The sequence below is a fragment of the Rattus rattus genome, chromosome 3 (genome assembly GCF_011064425.1).
Source record: "Rattus rattus isolate New Zealand chromosome 3, Rrattus_CSIRO_v1, whole genome shotgun sequence".
NCBI classification, from domain to species: Eukaryota; Metazoa; Chordata; class Mammalia; order Rodentia; family Muridae; genus Rattus; species Rattus rattus.
This window is the reverse complement of record NC_046156.1, coordinates 86,105,641-86,132,593: the sequence shown is the minus strand read 5'-3', so window position 1 is coordinate 86,132,593 and position 26,953 is coordinate 86,105,641. Positions and strand designations below refer to the sequence as shown.

Genomic DNA, 26,953 nt, shown 5'->3' with positions numbered 1-26,953 from the left:
CTCAAACTTACAAAGATCTGCCTGCCTCTGCCTCTGAGTCCTGAGATTAAAGGTGTGCAAGCACCACCATGCCTGGCCCCTGCAAGTCTGAATAATTTTGTTCTAACAGTCTTGCTACTGGGATGAGGACTCTTTCTGTAGGGCATACAAGAGTAGTCTCATTGAACTGGGGTTTGAGGCTGATCTGGTGCTTTTGAATTTCTCATGCCTCCTGGACAGGGAAGAAACAGGTTGGGTGTGTTGGTCCAGCAAAATGGCCCAGCAGATGAAGCACCTTCCATAGAGATCCCTGAACAAGATCCCTGGAACCCATGTACAGGTGGAGGAAGAGGATCAACTCCACGAAGTTGTCCTCTGACCTTCACACAAGCGTCACAGCATGTGTGCACCCCCACACATCACAGTGCACAAGAAACAATGACAAACAAAAGTGATTGTGCATGTTGTTAAAGATGTGTAATTCTGATTTTCAATGGGGAAGTAGGTTTCTGGCGTACGTCGAAGGAGTGAGAGAATATTTAGATGTTAGACGGCCCTATACCAGATCGTTGATATAAGTGTCCTATACTTATATCAGTCGAGTTGGGAGACAGGTGGCCACACAAAACCGCAGAAGTCTGCATGTCAAGTCATAAGAGGCTGAGACTCTTTAGGAAGGAGGGTTAGGTCATCTCCTCAGGTCAATGATGCTAACTGTTTAAGCCTCTGGCTGAGGGTGTGGGCAGCATTGCGTAAGTCCCAGAGGAAGGAAGTTATAAGGACCATGCATGGCCTCATGATCTCACTTTCTTCCCCTTTCCTTCCTCTCTCCCTCCTTTTCTTTTCCCTTTCCATTTGTGGTTAACTTCACAATTTAGCTGACACAAATGAGGGTAGCAATACTTAGTTGTAGCAGGTAAGGACAAAACATGACTTAAAGTTAATGATGAGGTTCTGTATCTCACAGAGAATGGATGCCTGTAGTTTCTTATGTACCAGGAATAATCGCCTAACAAGAGGCAGGAACATGTCGCTATATTGGTAATTTGTGGCTTGTTATTTTAGCATGGGATAATGGTGAACACATAGGAAGAAAAGTGTACTGGGTGGTTTCTTTTTGGCGAAATGTCACAAGCTGGACCTGTCTGGGAAGAGGAACCTCAGTTGAGGAAATGCCTCCAACAGATTGACCGGTAGATAATTCTGTAGTGTAATTTCTCGATTAAAGGATTGACATGGGAGGATCCAGCCCATTGTGGGTGGGGCCATGCCTGGGCAACTGGCCCCGAATGATATAAGAAAGGAAGCTGAACAAGCCATAACGAACAAGCCAGTAAGAGGCATCCTCCATGGCCTCCGCTTCAGCTCCTGTCTCCAGGTTCCTGTCTTGAGTCTCTGATCTGACTTCCCTCGATGTTAGACTGCAACCTGTGAGGTGAAACAAAGTGTTTCTTCCCCAAGTTTTAGTTGTGGCCTGTGTCACAGCATCAGAAAGCAAACTAGAAGAAAAAGAAGAGAGGCAGACGTTTCACATGTCTCCAATCTCACTGTAGCTTGGCTTTCCGAGCTTTAGTCTCCAATCTCACTGTAGCTTGGCTTTCCGAGCTTTAAAAGCTGGGAAGCTAAAGAAATACATTTCCAAGACTCCCTTGGACTGTAGCTGGAATCATGCTTTTGCCATGCAGAAAACGACCCCACATGAAGCGGCAGATAGGTTGAGAGTAGTGCAGAGGTCTTGTGGTTCTTTTGGCTTGCACAACTGAGGAGGTTTCTGCTTTTGGAGAGGTTCTGCTGACAAGATCCCAGACCCATGAGCACCCAGCACAAGGTGGTGGCAGCAGCAGGGACATTTCTGCTAGGTAAGTCCCATGGCATGGTTAGTCGTCCCTCCTGACCATGTGGTCAGTGGCTATACAAACGGTAAGCATTGTTTCTTTGACCCTCAGAGCCATGCTTTGAGTTAACTAGAACCCTGTAAGAAATCCCTTTATGGGTAAATAGGTGAGAGGGTGCTGCTGTCTAAAACTAGGATATGAATGGATTTGTTTCTAAATTAGGAAGGGGACTTGGCTGTGCAGCTCTGAGGCCCAGGAATGAGGTGGATACTTGAGAATTAGACACATAACCATTGGCCTTTGTTTCAAGCCAGTTTTATCTCTGAGGTTTGGCAAATACATCTCCGCTGGAGTCTTTGTTGTTTTGCTTTTGGGATTTATTTACTTTCTTGTATATGTATGCATGTTTTCTTACATATGTTTATGGGTACCTGTGCATGCTGGTGTCCACAGAGGCCAAAAGGAGGTGTCAGATCCCCACAACCCAGAGTTACAGACAGCTGTGAAACCAAACCTGGATCTTGCAAGAGCTGCAAGAGCTCGTAATTGCTGAGCCATCTCTCCAGCCCTGTGGTGTTTGTTTGTTTGTTTACTTGAGGTAGGATCTCACTTTGTTTCCCTGACTGGCCTGGACCTACTATGTAGTATAGACTGGCCTTGAACTTGCAAAGATCTGCCTGCCTCTGACTTGGCAGTGCTGGGGTAAAAGCTGTGTACCACTGTACCCAGCCTGTGTCTGCCTGTGAAGGTGATAAAGTCTCCCCAGATGCAACCTCCTGGCACCTTTACATTCTGTTTCCTGACACCAGCTGAAAGATGTCCCTTCCTTAAGCTCCCGTGTGTAGTGTTCTGGCTTCCTTCCTTCTCTGTGTTCCTCCTTCCTGTCTTTTGAGAAATACTCCTTCCTTACTGCTGCTCTATTACCTACGAGGATTCCTAGGTGTTCTGAACTCAATCTGCTTCTCACTGTTCCTATGGTTTGAATTCATTTCTGTGCCTCACTGGCTCCTAGATTGGTCTCTTCAAGAGAGTCACCTTTCCCAAGGACCAACTAAAGACTGAATATCTCCACTTTGGCATCTCACAAGCACTGAAGACACAGCATGGATGAAACTCATTAACCCTGACCTCCTCAAAATCGCTCTCAGTGGCAAGCTGCTCTTTCCGTCTACTCTCTGTACAGGCGAACATCACCACACTTCACAGGCGCTGGAGCCAGAGGCTGGAAGTTAGCCGTCTTTCCTTTGCTGAGCCAACCCGTCCTGCTACTTCAGAACATTGCTCAAGTTGCATCTCTACTGCCTTAGTTTAAATACCATCATCTACAGCTTGCTTTGTTGCAACAGACCTCTAGCCAGATCTCCCTTAATCTTCCCTCCCTCTCTCGTCCTTTCTTCACACTGAAGGCAGACAAACGTTCCTAGGATACGTGGCGCCATGCCTTTCTCCTGCCGGTGGAACTGCTTTGTAAGCCCTGCACAGGGCTTAATGGATCTCCTCTCCGTGGGTGTCTCTTGCAACCTTGTTGCGCTCCCTGGGGCCTCTCCCGGGTACCTGTGTGCTCATAGCTTCTCTCCCACCCTTCCCTCCTAAACTAGAATGTTCATTTGTCTTCAGCCCTCGGAGCATAGCTGTAGGGACTTATCTCAGCTTCTGCTTCTAGTATTTTGTTCCGGCTTCATTCCGAGGGGTCAGAGAACTTCCTCTACTCCCACTAGAAGTCTCAGCTGTCCGCTTTTGATTGACTTTCTGTCCTGTCCCAGCTGACCTGGCTCTGTGGGTCAAGAGCTATGTCTCATTTGCGCCTTGATAGTACGGCTATCACCACAGAGAGTACTGGTGCTTAAACGTTTTGGAAATGAGTGAAATTGGCACAACTGTTAAAGAACAAACCCATGGCTCTTCTCTATCACTCACTGCTTGGCAACTCTTAACTATAAAGATTTAGGATTGGCAAAATGGAACTTGATTAGCCCTCAATCACTGTCAAGCCTGTTTCCTTGCCAGCCTATGTTAGTGTTATTAGCAGAGGGTTTCTTTATATCACTACTCTTTCTGTGTGTATACAGTGTGTGTGCACGCGTGCTGCCTGGTTTTATGACATCTTGACAGCAAGCTAGAGTAATTTTTGAAGAAGAAACCTCATCAGAAAAATTGGCCCTATTGGATGGGTCTGTGGGTAAGCTGGGGTGCATTTTCTTGATTGACAATGGGAGGATCCAGACCACCTAGCCACTCCTTGGCTTGGGTCCTGTCTGTTATAAAAAAAAAAAAGCAGGCTAAGCAAGCCATGGGAGCAAGCTGGTAGGCAACATTCCTCCTGGCCGCTCTCTATCCACTCCTGCCTCCAGATCCCTGCCTTGACTTCTTTTGATGTGACCTTTTCCTCCCCAAGTTGCTTTTGGTAGGGGTGTTTTATCTCAGCAATAGAAAAGTAACTGAGAAAGTGTACACACATGTGCATATCCCTGTGTGTGTGTGTACACCCATGGAAAACAGAGAACAGTATCCAGTATCTTCTTCAACCAATTACTCTCCACACTTAGTTTTGACACGGTCTCTCACTGAAACCCAGACTTTACCAAATGGCTAGACTGGCTGACAAGCGAGCCCCTAGTGTTCTCCTGTCTCCTTCTGGGATTACAGGCCTGCTCCATGCCAATCCAGGTCCCCGTGCTTGAATTCAAGCACCTTACAATCAGCTACCTCCACAGCCCAGCCATTACTTTTGTTTTGTATTGTTATAGCCTTTAAACTCATAATCCTCCTGTCTCACGTTTCCAAGTATGGGGGATACAGGAATCTCCGATCACACCTTGGCTCCATCACTAACTTTAGAATGGGGTAGAAATCTTCTTAGTACAGATTATAATAAAATATCCAAATCTTAAATTGAAAGATTGATTAATTTTTAATCCCCTCCTCAACTCCTTCTCGATCCTCCTCACCTCCCTACTTGTGCCGGCTAGTTTTATGTCAACTTGACACAAGCTAGAGTCATCCGAATGGGGAAAACTCCAGTTGAGGAAATGCTTGCATGAGATCCAGCTTTAAGGCATTTTCTTCCTTAGTGATCAATGGAGGAGGCCCAGTCCACTGTGGGTGGGGACTCCCAAGGGCTGGTCGTCTTGTGCTCTATAAGAAAGCAGGCTGAGCAAGCTACGAGGAGCAGCGTTCCCCCATGGCCTCTGCATTGGCTCTTGACTCCAGGTTCCGGCCCTGTGGGGAACTCGTCAACTTCCACAGGCAGCAGAGAGATGAGCCATGGAAGGCAAGAAGGCCGTTCATACCAGCATGACTCAGTAGCCAATGTTGGTTCAAACTTCAGGAATCTGACACTGAGTTGTTCATTTTAGCCACGTTTAGACACAGCACAATTGGATGAAAACTTCTTGTGATGATTAACTCAATCCCACTTGCATAACAAAACATACCTAAATCTCGTTGAGGACCAAAGTCAGCTAAACATAGATTAGATGTGAACATCAGAACTCTGTGAAGTGCGTGTGACACCTTCCATAAAAATAAGTTCTGTAGATTGACTGAGATCAACAAACTTACGAGAATGGGTCTGGAGAAGAATCTGGTGCCGGAAAGTCTTCAGACATACATACTGTGCAAAGGTCACCAGGCTAGAAAGCTATTGCGCTGCAGCCTTCTGGGCAGAAAACAGGTTTTGCATTCCTTCCCTTGAAGGAACTACCCTGAGTGCTTAGCATTCCAGATTCCCTAGAGCACAAAGACCTCTGTACAGCCCCACACTGCCCTCCTTGAGTTCCTGTCCTCAAAGTTCTTGAGGATGAACTATTCTATGGAACTGTGAGGGAGATAAACCCTTTCATCCTCAAGTTGCTTTGGTCATGGTGTTTCATCACAGAAATAGTTATCATGACTAGGTCACCACCCAACTTTATACCCCTTCCCCTCATGCTGAACTATCTGGGTTTTATTTCTGGATTCCCTTATTCAACATGATGTTGTTGAGATTGGTTCTTTTTGTTGCTGTATTCATCTCTCCTCATGAACATGCTGTACCATGTCAGGGGGCATTTGGATTGTTTCATGTTGGGTTAACATGAATAAAGCCATTATGAATAGTTTCCCATATGCCTCTTGGTAGATGCTAGCATAATTGCTGTTAGGTTTACAGCTAGGAGCAAAGTTGATGTAGGATGTATATACAGTTATCTTATGTGGATACACTAACAAACACGATACCAAAATCATCATGCCCATGTATATTGCTACCAGGAAATGCTTTTGTGCTCTAGAGGTCTTTGTTATTAGTTCTTGTTATTGTTAGCAGCATATACAAATGTATGCAATCATCTGAAGTGAATACTGAAATTACAACTTGCTGTAATACTGTGAAAGGCATCCAAAATCGGCTTCCTGAGGGTAGTGAGTTTTCAGAGACTCAATAATAAAATCAAATAACACTCACTGTGCAAGTGCCGTGTGGCAGACCCATTCTAGACACTTCGGGAAAGTTATCTTAATCATTGCAACTGCTCTATACAGTAAGTGCTGCTCTCTTCATCTCTTGAATAAAAACTTTGAGGCACAGAGAGATATATAATTAATTTATAGACTTGGGCTAGCAGGAAGTACCTATTCAGATAACCCTCTGTCTTAGGGTTTTATTGCTATGAAGAGACACCATGACCAAAGCAACTCTTATATCCGTACAACATTTAACTGGGACTGGCTTACAGTTCCAGAGGTTTAGTTCATTATCGTCATGGTGGGAAGCATGGCAGCATCCAGGCAGGCATGGTGCTGGGGAGCTGAGAGTTCTACACCTTGTTCTGAAGGCAAACAGGAGACTGACCTTTCTGCACTGGACAGGGCTTCAAAGCCCACCCCCACAGTGACACACTTCCTCCAACAAGGCCACACCTTCTTACAGTACCACTCCCTGTGGGCCAAGCATATGCAAACCACCATATTCCTCTCCCTGGTCCCCATAGGCTTGTTCAAACACATGAGTCTATGGGGGCCATACTTAGGCAGAGCATAATGCAAAATACATTTAGTCCAACTTCGAAAGTCCCATAATCTATAACAGTTTTAACAATGTTCAAAGTCCAGCCAGCCCAGAAAGCACTTCATAAAAGATTAAAAAAATCTAATCTGGATTAGAAGCCAATGTGGTAGTGTACTCCTTTTATGCTAGCACTCAGAAGTCAGAGGCAGGGGGATCTCTATGAGTTCAAGTCAGCTTTCCCTACATAGAGAGTTCAGATTTACAGCCAGGTGTACATTCATAAGACCCTGCAGAGGGTGAGAGAGCAAGAGAGTGAGTGAGAGAGAGAAAGACAGACAGACAGGCAGAGAGATAAGAGAGACAGAGAAACACAGAGAGACAGAGAGACACATAGAGAGAGAGGGACGGGAAGAGAGAGGGGGAGAGGAGAGAGAGAGAAAAGGAGAGAGAGAGAGAGAGAGAGAGAGAGAGAGAGAGAGAGAGAGAGAGGGAGATTCCTATCAGGACTTCACACTATGGTTTTGGTTTGGTTTATGAAGTAATTTTTACCAAGTTCTAAAATAATTTACAGAGAGTCAAGTAAGATCCTATAAGAAAAAAGATATATCTAATGGGACTAAAAACTAATATGATTTTTGGGAAAGAACATAAAGATGTCTTAATTTTCTAAATATTGCAAAAATATATTATGTGAACACATGTCTAAGGCCTAGTGGTTAGCTACCTTCCAACTATGAAGATTATCTGTAGCTTCTGGTATTCACGACCTTGTGTAGTTCCTCTTACATCTCGAGCTGATGTTGTATTTCACCAATGGAATGCAGCAGATACGACAGGGCGTCACTTCTGTGGTTAGGATATAGAAACACCATTAACTTCAGCTCCCTTGGGACATTCGCTGTGGGGAAACCCAGTGACGGACGGTGTTATGAGAATACTCAAAAGAAACATGAAGAAAGAACCAAGACCTCTAGCCTATGTCATGTGAGCCATCTAAAAGACGGATCCTGGTCAGGTCTTTAGATAACTGCAGCTCTGGTGATGACTTTGTAACCTCCCAAGATGGCCCAATACAGACCACCCAGGTAGGCTGCTCCATCCCTGATTTTTAGAAGTGGCACGAGAGAAATAAGTGTAATGTTTTAACTGGTGTGCTTAGAGCAGCTTGTTACAGAGAAGGTGGTGCGCATGGGCTGCAGATGTAGCTTAGTTGGTAGAGCGCTTGCCTAGCATGCACAAAGCTCTGGGTCTAATCCCTATCACCAGAGACTGGTCCTGGTGGTTGGTACAGCACGTGGGAGGTGGAGAGAGTTAGCAACTTTGAGGTCAACTTGGCATGCATGAGACCAACTCTTCCTTCTCAAAAAAAAAAAAAAGAAGAAATTATGGGACCAATGACACCCGAGTTCAATTCTTAGAAACTCCTGTGGAAGGAGAGAACTGAGTCCTGAAAGTTTTTCTCTGACCTCTGTACATGCTTTGGCACATGGGTATCCGCATTCACACAGATGCATACCGTATACAAATTCACATAAAAATAATGATAATAATAATAATAAATGTATTATATTTTTAATAATTGGTAGTTAATACAGACTCTGCTTGGGACCTTAGAAGACCTACACTAGTGAGAGGCCTTAAGAGGTAAGTTTCAGAGTCTTAGGGATATCATTATAATTAGCCTCTGCCTAGGTTAATAGCTGAGACTCCTAGGTAGTTATAGCAGAGATGACTAGCTTTTTTTTTTAATCAAAAAATTTTCCATCATACTTTCACTGCATCTATTAGGATTCACTTACTGTCTCTGTAAGAAGTGACCAAGATGCTCCACTTAGAACGATTTGTTTGGATTCATGGTTTCTGGGGTTTAAATCTGTGATTAAATTGGCCCTGTTGCTCTGGGTATCACAGGGCAAAGACAGACAGACAGGCAGACAGACAGACAGACAGACACACACACACACACAGAGAGAGAGAGAGAGAGAGAGAGAGAGAGAGAGAGAGAGAGAGAGAGAGAGAGAATCTCCCTCTCTTAGTAGCGCCAAGCTGTGAGCCAAGCCTTCAGCACGTGAGCCGTAGAGGGACCCAGATCGGAACTGTAGCACCTGTCAACCTCGGCCACGTTGCCCAACTTCCTTGCAGCGGTTTCACCGAAGCAGAACTAAGGCCCATCTGGACTGTGCTTTCACAAGATCTGTCCCTTCCGTGCTGCTTTCTGTTTTCTTATAGGCCAGGCATGGGATATACAAAATGACCTTGGCGACCACACATTGAAGATAGCAAGGACCTCTGTCCCAGCATCCCTGAGAGCTTCAAGGACCACCACCACCACTCCCTGAATTGGACAGACCATTCTCTTAGACCGAAATTACTTCCGTTTGTGTTCAAATGATAGTCTCTTAAGATTTATGAATTAAAATAAGCTAGACTACCCCTAAATAATTACGATTATGGTCTTCTACTTGAAATACTCCATTTTTCTTCTGGAGTCTGGCTTTGATTTTAGCAGTATTTATTTCTTCATTTGAATTTTCTGAATGTATTATTAGGGCAGGAGTCACATGTCAGAACACATGTGCAGAGGTCAGAGTACCACCTTGTAGAGTCAGTGCTGTCCTTCAACCTTGACGGAAGCTCCAGGGATCAAACAGATGTCACCAGGATGGGTGGCAAATGCCATCATCTAGTTACATCTTAGCATCTCCTGTGTCTCCATTTATTTTGTCAATTTATTAACATTTTAGTCTTCAAATTGCAAACATATTAAAATAGACAAGCTTAAATGATGCCTCGTGTGCTCATAACTGATCCTCACCATTCCTCCTGCGGAGGTCATTCCTATCCCTTGAATATTTATTCCTTTTCCAGTACTTTTACCTACTCTGTTAGGGCAAATGTCAGGATAGCAAACTTTTACATGTCATGTAAGAAATTTCCTTTACCTTCTCTGGATCCTGTGTTTCAAGAGGCTGTAAAAAGAGTCAATTCCCTGGCCCACCCCAACATTTACCCCATTGATGAACTCCTGGAGTACATGAAGGGGTCAGACCTCCAGACCCAAAACTACAGGATCTCCATGACATAGGACAACAGGATGTCCAGAGGAGTCCCAGAGAAGTATTGAAAGCGTAGCAGAAGCCAGAGGCCTTGTACCAGACCAACAAGTCATTGCAATGAACATTTGCAAGCAAAGAAGTGTGGACTAAAGGGTACACTGTGGGACACCCTGTGACACACGACAGCTTCCACAGTGAGATTTTTTTCTCTGCTGGAGGGGGGAGGTAGCAAGGGTGAATGGTAGGTCTGAGAGAGGGAGAGATGAGTGGGGTTGGGGTTCATGATGTGGAATTCACAAAGAACCAACAAAAAGTTAAAAGGAGAGAGAGCGTGAATTCCCTTTGCTTCCTGGCATCTGATGAAGACAGGAAGAGCTGTAAGAGTGGACTTCCTGCTCCCGTTCACAACTCACTCCCCTGAGGTTTCAAACCTCCCTTCGCTCCAGTCGAGCTCGGAGCACTGCTTCTATGAAATGATGCTGGGTGACTGGCAGGCTGAGATTCCCAAAGGCCAACATGGGAAAAACTGGGAAGCAATAACAGAGCCCTGAGCTGACACCAGCTTGGTTTAGCTAGCTGTGTGCCTTTGATCTTTAAGTTAATTACTTTTATATCTTCTCATTCATAAAAGAGATAATACCTATTCTGTGTGCCTTATTGGATAGATAGAGCAACAGAAGCTGCCAAGGTTTTTAAAACTTTAAACACTAGGCGAGGAATGCAGGTCTGTTGAGCCCTTGCCTAAGCATGCTCAAGGCTGTAGGTTCGAGTCCCAGGGCCCATAAAACTAGGTGTGGCGATTAACCCCAGAAATGGAGTCGGAAGCATCAGGAATTCAAGATCATCTTCAACTTTATCTAATTACCAACTTTTAACATGGAAGGTGATGTAAACTGTGTTTTCAATTCTTATTTAATGTTTGCCTCTAGAGCACAGTTTGGAGTCACTTAAACTGCAGGAATTATTAGAACCAGTGCTAACAACTGGAGTGATTTCTTTCCAGCTAGTTTTTGAATGTGAATCAGTCCCACCATGCGTGAAGGGAAATGGGTACTGCAGTGCTTATATTTCTAAACTTGTTTCATTTGAGAAAACCAGACAGCACCGTAGTGAGCTTCTGGAAGGACAGGGAAATAGAGTCTGAACTTGAATTTTGCCCTGAGTAGCGTTGCTTCTCTCCACTCCCCACTGGCCAGATTTAACCCCGATAGCTGGATAATTTGCCTTAGAGAGAGGTAGTCAACATTGCGTCCTCAGATTTCAGTGACTCCCCTCAAACATCAAATGTGTCTTTCTGGATTCCTGAGCTCAGCACCGACAGGACCGGACTGTCAGGGAGGTTGCCAGGGAGGTGGAGCTGGCTGCACGGCTTCCTGTGGCTTTCCCAGCTTGCTGTGCCTGCTCTGCGGCTCTGAACTTGCACACAGGCAGTTTTCACCGCATCCCAGCCTCTTATCTTACCTCTTCCTCTTTGCCCTCTGTCTTCCCTGCTCATTTTCAACATTTCATTACCATCATCATAGAATTTTTTAAAAAGAAAATGTACAATGAATCATATGGAAAATAAGCAATGTATTTTACACACACACACACACTAGACACACACAACACACACAGAAGAGGGAGAGTGGGGGAGACAGAGAAATACCCAGAGACAGAGACAATGATAGAGAGAATGGTGAGCACAGACACACAGATGCACAGACACACAGACACACAGGACCAGAGATTGATCCTTATTGATCCGGGATTCTGTCTTATCTTGTAACAGTGTCTCTCACTGACCTTGGAGATAACCCGACTGCCAACAAGTGCCAGCAATAATCTTCCTGTCTCCCCCCCAAGAGCTCTGGGAACGCTCTCCTATGGCCAGCCTTTTACCTGGTTCTGGGATTTGAACTCAGATCCCTGTGTTTGTGCAGCAAGAAGCCTTGTCCCCTGGGCCATGTCCCTAACCTCAGATACAGAGATTTAGTTTGTTTTCTGAGATCTGGGCTCACTATGTGGCCCAGGCTAGCCTTGAATTTGACATCTTCTTGCCAGTCTAATAGTTGTAAAATATCTTTTTGTAACGTATGAAAAGCATTGATTTATTTAAATTCTGACATGTGGTAATTTAACATTATAAAATTTAAGATCTGCTTTGTTATTTTTAGATTATGCATGTATGTCAGATATGTCAGAACTCCCTGGAGCTGGAGTTACATGTGAGCCACTTGACAGTGGGTGCTAGGAACGAAACTCAGGTCCTCAGCAAGAGCAGTTTGCATTCGACACCACGCAGCATACCTCAGGCGCCAACACTGCAAATTTATTAATTCGGATAATTCTGGATTAACCTATATATTCACTTCCTACTGTAAGTATAAAATCTACTGTTGTAATAATCTCCAGGCGTCAGGGCACAATTGGTCTTCCTCAATAAAGACGTAAGGTGACAAAGGGCAGATGTCCCCGATTTGCTTTAGGAAAAACATAAGGAGAAGAAATTTCAATGAATTCTGGAAAGGCGCCGGTGCTCTACTCAGCCTGATGAATAAAGTGTGCAGTTAATGTAGACATTCAAATGTAATACTGGAATGGAAGGTAACCCTAAGTAAACAGATCTCCAGGGCATATGGAGGCTCCATGGCTAACTTTCGAGGATCAGTTGGACTAGAAACAAAGAGGCCCGTGGTGCCGCATTTATTTATTGACTCTTAAAAAACAAACATTTTTTTTTCTGCAACTGGGGAGAAAATATCTTAAACTACGAAAGCAAATACCGCAGTGCTGCAAGTTCCATTGGACACTTGTGTACATTGTACAAAAAGAATGGAGTGGATCGATTAAAATTTTCTGTTCCTTCTGATTTGAAAACTTGACTAGTCTTCAAAGAGAGAAAGAATGTAGCAGGCAGACCACCCCCAGTTTAACCCCCAGACATGGAAAATAGAAAGCAAAAGAGAAGACAGTTCACTGAGGCTATCACAGGTAAGCTGCACGATCCTCGACGTTCCTGCCTGTGAGAACTGGTTTCAAAGTTAGCTCTCAGTTCAACTCCTTGCACTGCACTGAAGCAGAAAGGTCCATCCAGAGAGATGCTTGAACTCCTGATGTCAGCTCTCATACAGATCTACAACGACCCAGAGTGGGACTGGAGCGAGAGAGGACTAGAGTGCTTGTTCTTGCAAAGGACTCGAGTTCAGTTTCAAGTGCCCCCCCCCCCGTGGCTGCTTACAGCCACCAATAAGTCTAGTTCCAGGAACTCCGACACCGTCTTGGATGCCCTGATCTCCCTACGCACCACATGGTGCACACACCTACATCCAGGCAAAAAGCTCATGCACATAAAATAAAGTAAATATCAAAAGGTATTTTTAAAATTTAGAGCTGAAAGAACTTCTTGTTGTCTGTGAGGTTTTAGGACTTGAGGCACCTTCTGGGGTCATCAGTGGGACCCCGGGAGAAGCATTTTGGCAATAGTTGTTAAGTTTCCATATGCATTGATTCTAAGGGCCACAGGTTCAATTTGCAGTCTGCGCTTAAGTTTTCCTGCAAAGAGCGAGATATAAGTCTCACTAAAAGCCACAGTCTGGAAGGACAGGGATGGTGTCATATGCGAAGCTGAGGGAACCCAGCATGGGACCACCCCAGGGAGGAAGCTAGCAGCAGATTCGGTATAGCACATTCAAGAAATAATCCCATGGCCAAGGAGATGTCTTATTGACTCTTACTGAAGCCAACTCTGGTGGGCCACACTTTCATCTCAGGTTTGGGGAGGCCAATGCATATAGAGAGCTACCAATCAGTTCCAGGCCTAAACTACAAAATGAGATTCTGACTAAAACAAAACAAAAGAAAAAATGAAGCTAAACGCTTGCAGAATTTCAGTGTTCAAATTTGAAATGTATTTTGTCTGATTTTTAAGGAAACGGTTATTCCTGGACAAACTAGTACATATAGAGGATCAGGGAAACTTTAAAAATTGAAATGGAAATCCACTTGAAAACAGAAGCATTTCCTAAGAATCCCATCTTTCCTTCAGTGGGAATCAAAACCACGCTGAGGTTGCATGGGGGTAAGAAAGACCCTTGTGCACTGCAAGTGGGAATCTGAATTAGTGTATCCTCAGTGGGAATTACTGTGAAAAGCTAAAGCTAGAATTACTACACTGGCCAGGTACGCCACTCCTGGGCATAGAGCTGGAAGAACCGAAGTCTGCACATCCGTATTTATTGACTCCAGCAAGTTTCTCTCTGACCTCCTCATACACACACACACACACACACACACACACACACACACACACACACACACACACACACACACACACACGACATTCACATACATGCATACATGGGTTAACAAACCAAAATACATGCTAAATAAAGTGCAATAAAAATCTAAATTAAAAAGTATTTTATTGGCTGCTGGAGAGATGGCTCAGCAGCCAAGAGCACTGGCTGCACTCCCAGAGGACCCAGGTTCAGTTCCCAGCAACCACACAGAACTCCAGTTCCAGGGCCTCTGACACCCTCACACAGATACACATGCAGACAGAACACCAACCAGTGGTCATGAAAAAATAAGTTATTTAAACATATTTATTATTTATGTATGAATGTTTTGCCTGATGTGTGCCTGTGCACATGTATACCTGGTGCCCGTGGAGGCCAGATGTGGGTGTTGGGTTCCCGAGGACTGGAGTTACAGCTGGTTGTGAGTCACCATGTGGGTGCTGGGAATAAAATCCATATCCTCTGCAAGACCAATAAATGTTCTTAACCAACGAGCCAACTCTCCAGCCCTGACATAAAAAAAATTAAATAAAATTATGTCATTTGCAGGAAAATGAATGAAATGAGATCTCCATTCTAATCATAATAAACCAGACTTATTTATTATGCTAATCATAATAAATTTTTTCTCGTATATGTGGAACTCAGGTTATAGTCATTATATACATACATGCATATAATGTGCATGTATGAATGTGGCATGGGAATAGAAAGAGTGCTATTTGGGAAGAGGAGGGGGGCTGTAAACGTGAGAAGAGGAGGGAAGGGAGGCAGTGGGGACCAGGATGGGGAGAATGCACGATGCATTTATATAGAAGTCTCACAAGTATCTGTTAATATACAGTAAATATATATAAGTAAAGGAAACCTTAAAGAGGATTCTCATGATCTCTTCAGACAAGAGGCATTGAAGTATACCAGAATGCCTTTACAGTTTCTGTGGCAGTGCTAGGTGTGAGTATAATTAGTGAGCTGCTTATGTGCTTAAAGCTGTGATCTGGCCCATTTCAAGTGGTAATTGTGTTGTTTTTATAAAGCCCAAGATTAAGATGCTCCCCCCCAACCACACACACACACACAGGCCCTGGAACTGTCATGTGTAATGATCAGGGCTGGGTAGACCCACTGACATTGCAGCTAATTGCCACAGGAGACCAGGTGGCCCTGGCAGGAGGCTCCCCATTGTTCCATCAAGAATAGAGCCTCTGAGTTAGTGGCCCTGAGCCAGAAGTGGTGTTCATTATAGTGAGCAAGTGAGTTCCCCACAAGAAATAGGATGTCACAATTAGTGCCTCCCCTTTCAAAAGAAAAGGAACATGTAATTTGTGAGAGTTCGTTTCACGTAGTGAGATTTTTAAGGTTTCCATGCTCTAAAGAAGAACTTTTTTTAGTATTACCCAGGGGCTGGCCTGATAGCTCAGCCGATAAAGGTACTTGCCACCAAGCCTAAGGAACTGAGTTTGATGCCTGGCACCCGCGGCAAGGTGGAAGGAACGAAGTGACTTGCACAAGTCGCCCTTTGACCTTCTTGTGCACATGACGGCACATGTGGGACCCACTCCCCAAGTAAATGTAATTAAAAAATTTTTAACATATGCAATGCAGTTGAATTGCCTAGCATGATATTAAAATTGGATTTGTGGGTCCCGCTGTAGACATCCTGATTCAGCACGTTAGGAGCGAGGCCCAAGAATACACACAGCAAGCTCCCTGTCGTGCCACATCCCTGTGTGTCCCTCACTCCTCGTGGTATCAGAATAGTACCGTGAATTACTAAGCGACATGTTAATAGGATGTTTACCGCACCAGTCTAATGTCCCTCCCTGTGCCAGAGTCTCTCTGGACCATTCTGCTCCATTCCCGCAGTGAAAGGCCAGTAATAACCCATCCCCAAGTCAGAAGCTGTAGTGGGGAGCCCCTTTTGACCTTCACTCTTCTCTTTATTTAAAAATGTATTCTCTCTGTGTGTGCACAAGCCAGAAGAGAGTGTTGGATATCCTGGAGCGAGAGGTACAGGGAATCATGAGCCGCGCATGGTGGGTGCTGGGAACTAAACACTAGTACTCTAACGGAGCAGCGAGGGCCCTTGCCACTGAGCCATCGATCTCTCCAGCCCCCTTTCCTTTTGTTAATGTCTTCCCTTTACTTCCCAACATCAATATGTATAAACAATTGTGAATAATGCATGGCAGAACGTAATCGAGCTCAATTGTATTTTAGGAGTTCAAAGAAAGGCAAGCAAGAAAGGCTCATGGTGGAACTGAAATGTGAGCTTGGCCTTCAGAAGGCTGATATTTGACTAGCCAGCCAGGCGACAGGTACCCAAGTCAGCATCATGGAAGCAGGCCAGTGGAGACACAGACCCAAAAGAATGGTGTGATACAGGTCAAAAGGGAAGACTCAAATATGCAAATAGTTTATTTAATGAGACATGGCAGGGTGATGATGGTTTTATAATGATTGAAGGTCTTAACCATGGAGGCCACCTAGCAGGCACTGCTGGAAATCCAAACCTGGACAATCGGTCGTTAGGCTCCACCTCCACAGCCTGAAATGTGTCTAATTCCCACCCTAAGTCACACTTAGGGGTTCTTACCTCAGTGTGTCTGTGGAAGTTTGGCCCCATAGCATTCTGCTCATTTGCTTACATTTTCAAAAGTAGAGACACTGTCATCGTCTCTATGAGCTCACAGCCATAACTCTAGTTTTCCAACTAGTCTTTCGATTTTAAAAACTACATTCGAAAATGTGAGTGCTGGGGGCGTATGGTGCAGAGGCGGAGGCCAGAGCACAGCCTGCGGGTCTTTCATTATAGCAGGCAGTCTCGGGGCTTCCCTGGGGTCCTCAGGTCTTCCTACCAGAGCTATCTCCCCGCCCCACACTACCCACTGATTTCCTTGTACCACTTCAGGTCCTCGCCCTTCCACTCTTTCCTCAGTGATCACTTAAACCTAAACTAGATTTATGAATTTCCCCCCCAATCTACTTAGTTTACAGGCATTTTCTTTTGCCTGCTGTTCAAACTCACCAGAACACACAGTGACAGATGGCTTTTCTCCCAGCGTTCCTTCCACTCGGTTCATCTCACACGTGACTCATAGATCATCTCAGAATTACAAGAAGGATGCATTCCTCATGTGAAAAAGGAGACAGTGACGCTATTTTCTATGTTCTGTGTGTAACCCATGTGTCTCATCACGTGCCTCAGTCTTCTCCAGAGAAATGCAGAGGCCAGGTTAGACCCTTTTGCAGGGATCTGTGGCAGAATGTGCTTTCCTGAAAGCCTGGTATGCCACCGTGTGGTTCCCACTATCCGGACGGGCCCCATCTCTCTGCTTGCCCTCCTCCTTGGCCACAAAGCAGATGTGCTTGTGGTTCACGGGTGTTTGGTTCTTTAGTACTGCTCGTCTGCAGGAACAAAGCTTGAGCCCAGAGGCTGACCTCAGCAGATCACAGGAACAGCCATCGGGCTGCCATAGCCCCTCTCACTGATCTCTTCCTGGTGCCACAGATCCAGCAGCTGACTCACGGGGGGAGCAACGGAATTTTGCATTACCCTGCATTATTTATCTCGATGATTAACTTACTTTTAATAATTTTGACATTTTCAGACACATATGTAATACATTTTTATATTTGCCTTTTGTTCTCCCACGCCCACAGAATTCTCTTCTTCTTCCTGCACCGTGTGTGTATGTGCGCATGTGTGTGTGCGTGTGCGTGTGCGTGTGCGTGTGTGTGTGTGTGTGTGTGCATGAATGTGTGCATTTATGAGTGTGCATGAATGTGCATGAGTGAGTTCATTCATCAGTGTGTGTGTATGAGTGTCCGTGCATTCATCAGTGCCTGTGTTTCTTAATGAGTTTAATTAATGTTGCCTACTGAGAAGGGTTATTTATGAAAGCCTGGGTAACTTTCCAGAATGAAATGTTTCCCACCCCCTCGCTCTAGCTGGTTTTGTAAACTTTGGGCAGGCTTAACAGTTTCTACACGTTTTTCAGAGATTTGGAAATGCTGGCAGAAACCTCTCCCCCATCCTTTTGTTTCTCACCTTCCCGTGGTGGCCTAATGTGTTTGGGATGGTGGTTTCCGGGGTCTTTATTCCAACACATGAGTTGTCAGCACTTAAATACCACCAAAATACCAAAGCATTCAAAATACTCCAGTGACGTACTCTCGATTCATTGAAATCGCTTCTGATCACATGCTCGGTGCCAAACAATGCGGTAAGCTCTTGGATTAAGGCAATGAACGAGGCAGACTGAAGCTCAAGCATTCTGTATGTGCTCACAGATGAGAAAGCAAATAAGCAAACACACAATTTCAGAGACTGATAAGTGCTTTTGTATTAATTAGGGCTCCCGAGGGGAACAGCAGGAACAGAAAGGATATGTTTATAATTACTAAAGGAGGTTTATTTTATTGGCTTATATGATTAGAGGCAGAATGATCCCTCAGAGGCCATCTGCATGCTGGAGAGCTCCTCATCCCAACAAGCTGGGGACCTTAGAAGAACCACAACACAGTCCTGAGTTAAAGCTGAAGAGTTTGTTTGGCTGCTGGTGGTAGAGCATCAGCTGACCCATCGCTCAGGAAGAACACAGCTTGCATATATAAGCTAGTGTTGTTCTCCCTTAACTGCCATCCCATCAGCCTTCAGCCTATTGGATGATACCACCCACATGGATGGGGTGGGGCTACCATCCCCTCCAGTATCGTACCCAGGCCTACTGTCTCTGGAGACACAGCCTCTCACCAGGATGTGCTTTACTAAACTCCTGGGCATCTTTCAATCCAATCAAATTGACACTTAAGACTAACTGTAACAGCTACACAGAAATACAGGTAGCATGAATGATAGTGATGGGACCGTTTAGAGAAAAGCGTTTAAGAGCCTCTCAAAATGGTTGTGAAGGAAGGGAGCCATAAGGAGCCTGGGGTAGCTAGTGTTTCAGGCCGGAATATTAAGTGTGAAGACGTGAGTTGAAGGTGAAAGCTGGAGGAGGAAGATATGAGATGTCAATAGGGGTCATTTTATACAGGACTGTTAGAGAAGAAGCCTGTACTCTGGTTGCTACAGGAAGTCACTAAAAAGCCTAATTAGCAGAGAACTATGATCCAACGTAAAATATTGTGGTGGTTTGAATATGACTGGCCCATGGGAAGAGGCACTATTGGGAGGTGTGGCCTTGTTGGAGTAGGTGTGTCCTTGTTGGAGTAGGCGTGTCCTTGTTGGAGTAGGTGTGTCCTTGTTGGAGTAGGTGTGGCCTTGTTGGAGTAGGTGTGGCCTTGTTGGAGTAGGCGTGTCCTTGTTGGACTAGGTGTGGCTTTTTGGAGTGGGTGTGGCCTTGTTGGAGTGGGTGTGGCCTTGTTGGAGTGGGTGTGGGCTTGTTGGAGTGGGTGTGGCCTTGTTGGAGTAGGTTCATCAGTCTAGGGAGTGGGCTTTGAGGTCCTATGTTCAAGCTCTTCCCAGTGCAGGAGACCCTCCTTCTGGGGAAGAGTCCTCTCCTCCTTGCTTTTGTATCAAGATGTAGAACTCTTAGCTCCTCTAGCACCATGTCCACCTGCACGATGCCTTCCTTTCCGCCATGTTGATAATGAACTAACCCTCTGAAACTGTAAGGCAGCCCTGATTAAATGTTGTCTTTTATATGAGTTGCCTTGCTCATGGCGTCTCTTCACAGTAATGAAACCCTAACTAAGAGTATGTGTATGAATGTGTTCGTATTGTGTAGATGTGTATATGTATGTGAGTCCATGTGAGAAGGCCAGGAGTTGAGGTCAGGTATCTTCCTCCATTGCTTCCTCTTTATTTTTCTGAGACCGGTTCTCTCACTGAGCTTGAAGTTCACTGATTTGGTTAGAGTGACTGGCCAGCAAGCATCCTCCTGTTTCCACCTTCTCAGAGGTGGAGTTACAGACAGCTTTTTTACCAGTGCTAGAAATCTGAATTAAGTCCTTAAACTGGGGCAGTGAGCACTTTGACTACTGATCCCTTTTCCTAGCCCCTGATGTAAGTTTTATTTTAAACTAAGAATACTATTTGCTATTTTTAAAGGATGTATTTATTTTTAGTTTATGTGTATGAGGGTTGCCTGTATGCGTGTAAGTATACCCAGTGTGTGCCGTGCCTACGAGGTCAGAAAAGGGTAGGGAATATGATCCACTGAAACTGGGATAACAGACAGTTGTGAGCAGCCTCGTGGATTCTGGGAACCAAACCTCAGGCCTCTGCTAGAGAACAGTGTTCTTAACCACCGAGTAATCTTTGCAGCCCCTCTTACTGATTTTTTTTAAATGGAGATATAATTCACATTATATAATCTACCAACCTCATTGGGATTTTTTTTTTTTTTTGGTTGTTGTTTTTTGGGAGATATATATATATATATATATATATATATATATATATATATCTTGGATTTTGTTCTAGGGTTTTACCATGGTTGCAGTCACAAACACAAATTCCAGGACATTTCCATGAGAACCCTGGTCCCTGTTGACAGTCATTTCCCCACTTCCTTTGAGCCCCTGGCAGACTCTGGTTGTTACCTGGTTGGGTGGATTTGCGTGTCCTGAGTATTTCAGGAAAATGAAACATGGAGCCTGGTCCAGTTTGTTTCTCTGTTCTGGGATAAACACAGACCAAAACCAACTTCAGGGAGAAGAGGATTTATTTGGCTTACAGTTTCCAGTCTGACATCAAGGGAATCTGAGGCAAGAGCCTGGAGGCAGGAGCTGATGCAGAGACGTGGAGGAGCACTGCTTCTGGCTTGGTCTTCATGGCCTCCTCTGCCTGCTTCCTAATCCAACTACCCGCTGAGGAGTGACATTGTTTCTGGTATGAGCCCTCCCACATCGACTGCTAATCAGGAAAAAGCCCCCTGTGTGGGTACCCTCAGGCCAGTCTGACAGAGGCAACCCCTCAACTGAGGCCCCCTCTCCCCAGGTGTGTGTAGGTTTGTGTCAAGCTGACAAAGACTAACTGGAACAACCCGTTGAGTCCAGTCTCTTTCACTAAGCAGGAAGTTTAGGTTCACACACACAAGTGTTCTGCCTGTATGCCTGTCTGTGCACCACTTGCATGCCTACAGTGTTGATTCCCATTATGGAGTTTCAGACAGTTGTGAGTTTTGATGTTGGTGCTTGGAATCAAACTTGGTTTCTCTGGAAGAGCAGAGAATGCTCCTAACCATGCAGCTGTGGAACTGTGTCTGCAGCCCTGAGCATAACATTTTTAAGGCCCCCGTCTATGTCACAGCATGGAGCAATACTTTGTTCTCTTTCAGGGCAGAGTAATATTTCATTGAGTGTGTGTGTGTGTGTGTGTGTGTGTGTGTGTGTGTGTGTATATATACATATATATATATATATATATATATATATATATATATATAAAATTTTATTTCTCCATTGATCAGCTTGTTAGAATTTGGGCTGTTTCACTCCTTGGCTATTGTGAATATGACCATGAACATTCTGATATGATCTTTGTTTCTCTTTGTAATTAGGGGTAATTAATAGATTACATATAGTAACTGTACATTTAACTTTTTTGAGCAACTGTTGGTCTCTTTCCCAAAATGACTGCATCATTCTATATTCCCACAAACAACAGACTAAGATCCCAACATCCTGACTCACTATTTTCTGGTTGTGCGACGTGTAGCCATTCCAGTGGGTTTGAAAGAGCATGTCAGTGTCATTTGAGCTTACTGTCAGAGTTAGATTGAATCAGTTTGACTCAAGCTGGAGTCATCCAGGAAAACGGAATCTCAGCTGAGGAGCTGCCTCCACTAGATTGGCCCGTAGCATGTCTGTGGAGTATTTTCTTGATTAATGATTGACGTTGGAGGGCCCAGCCCACTGTGGGCGGTGCCATCCCTAGGCAGCTGGACCTGGGCTGTATTGGAAAGGTAGCGACAAGTCAGTAAGCAGTGTCTCCCATGGTCTCTGCTTTAGTTCCTGCCTTTATTTCCTGCCTTGGCTTCCTTTTGTGATTAACTGTAAGCAGCAAGCCAAGTAAATCTTTTCCTTCTCCAAGTTGCTTTTGGTCATGATGATTATCACAGCAATATAAAGAACACTTGCATTTCTCCAATGACTAACCATGCTATCATTTCCTATGCTCAGAGGTTATGGTACATCATTTCTAAAAAATTTCCAGTCATTTGCCTGAATTAAAATTTGAAAAGAAATTGTCTTTTGTTATTGAGTTACAGAAGTTCTTAGCCCTTATCAGATATATTATTTTTAAAAATTAATTCTTTAAGAAAATAAACAAACAGGGTTTGATCTGTGCAATGTTGGCTGTCCTCAAACTCGTTATAAAGACCAGGCTGGCCTTGAACTCTCACAGCTCTACTTACCACTGCTTCTGGAGTGCTGGGATTACCACCATGCACTCACTCTGCCCAATTTAAAAATAATTCTGGGGTTGGGGATTTAGCTCAGTGGTAGAGCGCTTGCCTAGGAAGCGCAAGGCCCTGGGTTCGGTCCCCAGCTCCGAAAAAAAGAACCAAAAAAATAATAATAATAATTCTATGGTTAATGAGCTGTTGTTTAAATTTCTTCAAAGAACTTCTGTAACTCAATGTTCTTTATCTTCCAAAAATTTCAAAACAAACAAACATAAGGATGAAAAATAATAAACAGAAAACAAAACAAAACAAAAGCACACAGAAAACATGCAGCACTTATTGGATTGGCCCATTACTTCTGAGCATAAGGTTTGTCCTAGAGTGTGGTCCGTACACCTAGTATCATTCCATTTGAGAAAACTGGTTTTCTCCTCTCCCAGCAGGCATTACCTGCAAATAGCTTCTTGGTTAGGGGTGGGCTTGTGCCCACTTCCCCTTCTCTGTGCTGGGGTTTTGAAGGGCTTGAGCCTGTGCAGGTTTCATGTGCATTGCAGTCTCTGTGAGGTCATGTGTGCATCAGCTCTGCTGTGTCTGGAAGATGCTGTTTCCTTGTAGTCACTCACCAACTCCGGTCTTACAATCTTTCCACCTCCTTTTCTACATAGATCCCTGAGCTTAATAAACACATCCACTTAGGACCGAGTGCTTCAAAGCCTCTCCCTCTCTGCACATGGTCCAGTTGTGGGTCTCTGTGTTAATTGCCATCTACTGCACGGAGAAATCTCTATGGTGAGGGCTGGGTGATGGACTGATATTTGCATATAGCAATGCCATTCGGAGCTGTCTTACTGCTATGATCATTTAACAGAATAATGGTATTAGGTTTCCCCCGCAGCCAATGGCCTACCTCGTCCCAGGTTCTTGATCACGTTAGTGTGTCGAGGATGGTTTCCATCTCAGGAAGTGGACCTTAAATCCAATAAAAATGTGTTTGGTCACTCCCATAACATTTATGCCACCAGCATGCCTGCCGGTAGGTATGTTTTTCAGGAAGGTCACTATTGTAGGTCCAAGGGTTCACAGTTTGGTGATATCGATGATTACTTGTCTCCTCTAGAAGCATGCATAGTACCTTCTAGAATCATGGACACTGATCTGTAGAAGTGAAGCTTCAAGGGGGTTTCAGCTCAACTTCTCTAAGTTTGATCACATAATTGAATGCTGCCTTTATAGGGCCTTCCCATCAGGATTTGGAGGGTAACACTAATATTTAATAAATGGGGCCCCATGAAGCAAAAAAAAAACCAAAATAAAAACATCAAAACAAAATAAAAAACCCCAAATACAAACAAACAAACAGAACTTCTATATGGCAAAAGACACTATTATTCAAGATAAGCAGCAACCTACAGAATAGAAAAATATCTATTATACAATTATACATCTGACAGAGGATTAATATCTAGAACATGCAAAGAACTCAAAAAAATAAACATCAAGAAAAGAAATAACCCAAATGTAAAATGAGGCAGACAGCAGAACAGAGTTCTCAAAAGATGAAAGAAAAATGGCCGAAAAACACTTCAAATGTTCAACATCCCTAGCCTTCGTGTGTGCCCGTCCATCCAAATAACAGGAAAGCTTATGGAGTTAGTAAGAGAGTGGCAGGAAGGAGGGGACCTTCCAAGGAAGGAGAAACAAAATGCAGTGTTCCAGAGATATAAAGAGGCAACTAGAATAGGATTACATGGGGTCACAGAGGAGAAAGGCCAGGTAAAGAAGGGAAGATGGACAGGGACAATTGGCACAAAAGGGCTCTTAAAAAGCCATGTGGAAACCTACTGCTGCTGAAGTGTGTGTGTGTGTGTGTATGTGTGTGTGTATGTGTGTGTGTGTGTGTGTGTGTAAATGTATGTGTATATGAAAGGAATCTAAATCGAGCCACCATATGGTGAGATAGGTAATGTACAAGTATACATCTTATGCCCTCAGGTAGACCCTCCAGTGCCAGGAATGGGTTACATCTGGCTGAGTCATTGGTCACGGGGTTCCCTTAGTCATCATTCCAAGAATTACAGCTACTGCATTTACCAATGGTACAATGAATGACATTTTCCCCTGAGTAGAGTCCTCCAAACAGAAGCGTTCAGGCTGCTGTGGGGAGTTGAGTGTCTCTGGCTCCTGCCTCACAGCTGCTGACAGAACCACGATTTCTGGCTCAGGCTCCTAAGAAGGTTTGCTTACGGGTTATTGATGAGGCCAGTCAGTACCAGGGTGCTGGAAGAACGGTGTTCAAAAGAATAAAGGGAATTAGAGATTACAGATAAATTGAAAAACAAGGAGAAAGCAAACGAAGCTTCATGATGTGTGCTTCAAGCTTCTAACTTTGCAAGAAGATGGGCTTACCTTGAATTCTATTATCTTTGAAAGAGAGCGAGATAGAGATGTCAGCCTCAATCCCACCAACAGATATGTACATACATGTTGGAGCAGGCTGGGATTCAGATTATCAATGCAGAGACTGGACATCAGAGAACTTCCCCAGACTGGCTGGGGAACCGAGAGGTTAATCAAAGCTCCTTCCTTAGTCCGACATCTTTCCATCTAGTACCATTTAATTATTGCCAGTGACTTGGACGAAACAAATCCTGGGCTCCATAAACATTCTGCTTTAGACAATGATATTTCTTTGTTGCTAGATGCAGTAGGTTTGGTTCAAGTCTGTGATAATCTTTAGTGCACTGTAAAACCTTCAAACAGAAGAAAATGAGGTATTCATCATCCAAAAACCCTTCAGGACTTTGATCTGTGCTACTGAAGACAGGGGAGGCTGAGCCTGCTTAGTTCTACCTACAGCCAAACCCTCACGGCTGAGACCAGGCAGAACAAGAAACCAAGACGATAACGCTTGGATCGAAGTCAGCTTCTTTGAATTTCCAACCCCCAAGCACACAGGAATGAGATTTTTGGACTTTGATTCTGTTGACCTCTGAAATGTTTGGATCAATTTGAATACAACTTTAATTTTTAACTTTAATTTCCTCCCAGGAAAACCCATTTAAGAAGGCATCTAGCACTTCAATCTGGAGCTTTGTCTGTTGCTGGCATTTTTATGATTAGCGTATTTTTATTATTTCCATCTCAGTGCCAGTGTTTGATGAGCTACGCTGGATAATGAGGGAGGAGAGCGGGCCAGGGAAACAGAGCAGAAGTTCTAGTTTGGGACAAAGGTTTTAGAATTAATTTAATTAACACATTACTCTGACCCATTTTAGGGCCTTCTCCTTAATAAATGCTAAACCCCCAGAAGAGTCAGGCCTGGCTTCAAGGGAGAAGTTGTGTGAAGGTGGGATAAAGATTGTTGGGGGGGGAGTTTTAATCACGCCCCCTGAAGAGAAAAGCCATACCACTAGTTAATGGCCAGAGCTAATGGAGTAAAAGAATGGATCGGACAAAGTCTTGGCACCTTTTTCTTCACAGTCCCCTTTCAGAACGTGTCAGACGGATGGCAGAGAAGGCAGTACTGGGGAATGTCATCACACTGCTCCCTCTCTCCCTTCAGGTCTACCCACACACCACTACATGTCAAGAATATGTATTTGGCCCTATTCCTATGTTGTGAAGTATCGAAGGATACCATCTGGCTCTGCTCAACACGGATGTCCACGGTGGTCCATGCTGTCGGGACTGAACGGAAGTCTGAATAGTTGTGGGTATTCAGAAGTATGTTGTTGCCTTCTTACCTTCAGGTAGAAGAATGGGGTGTGGATACCAGCTCTATTGTCAGGTAATGTGTTGTAACAGTAATATTTTATTTCTATTTATCTTTTTGTTTGTTTTCAGTTGGTTTTTAACTTGGAGTGGGGTCGTAAGGATCACTGATTGGGCTTTCTAACTCTACTGTTTCTTCTTCTTCATCGTTGTCATCATCGTCGTCATCTCATGTAGGTCAGGCTGACCAAGAACTGCCTGTTTAGACAAGGCTAGCCTTGAACTCTTGATCCTCCCACATGTACATGCTGAGATCACAAGCCTGGCTCCTCTCTTAGCTCTTGTAAGTGGAGCTGACAGGACTCCCTGCTTAAGTAGAGTGTGAAATTTGAAGAGAAAATGGCAACGTAAAAGAGACTCCAAGCTTTGTCTTGAGTGAGTAGGAAAGTGCTGCTGCTATCAGTCAGTGAGGCAGGAGCCCTGATTCTGAGGGGAGAGGTGCACCCTAGGTGACAATGGCTGCCTTGGAGGAGCCTGTGCTCTGGAGAATGGTTGACTGGGGGTGGGATGGACAGAGAGAGTCAGGCAGTGTCCACTGATAAGAGGGATGTGAACAGAGTGCTATGCATAGTGAGGGGGTTGGCCACCAGGAGGTAGATTACTAAAAGTCCATCCAGACGGATATGCTTAGGACGATATAGACGGTGAGTCAGAGGAGGTGTATGGTTTCCAGTGTATGGACTCG

General features: G+C 44.4%; 1 long non-coding RNA gene across 1 annotated transcript in view; it reads left to right on the top strand.

The window, feature by feature from the left end:
* The window catches only part of LOC116895699, a 45,529-nt gene extending 19,054 nt beyond the window's left edge, over positions 1 to 26,475 (top strand). The window contains exons 2-3 of the long non-coding RNA XR_004387303.1: positions 2,268 to 2,412; positions 25,978 to 26,475. This is a non-coding gene — a long non-coding RNA (uncharacterized LOC116895699). The remainder of the gene's footprint in view (positions 1 to 2,267; positions 2,413 to 25,977) is intronic.
* Positions 26,476 to 26,953: the final 478 nt, after the last annotated feature.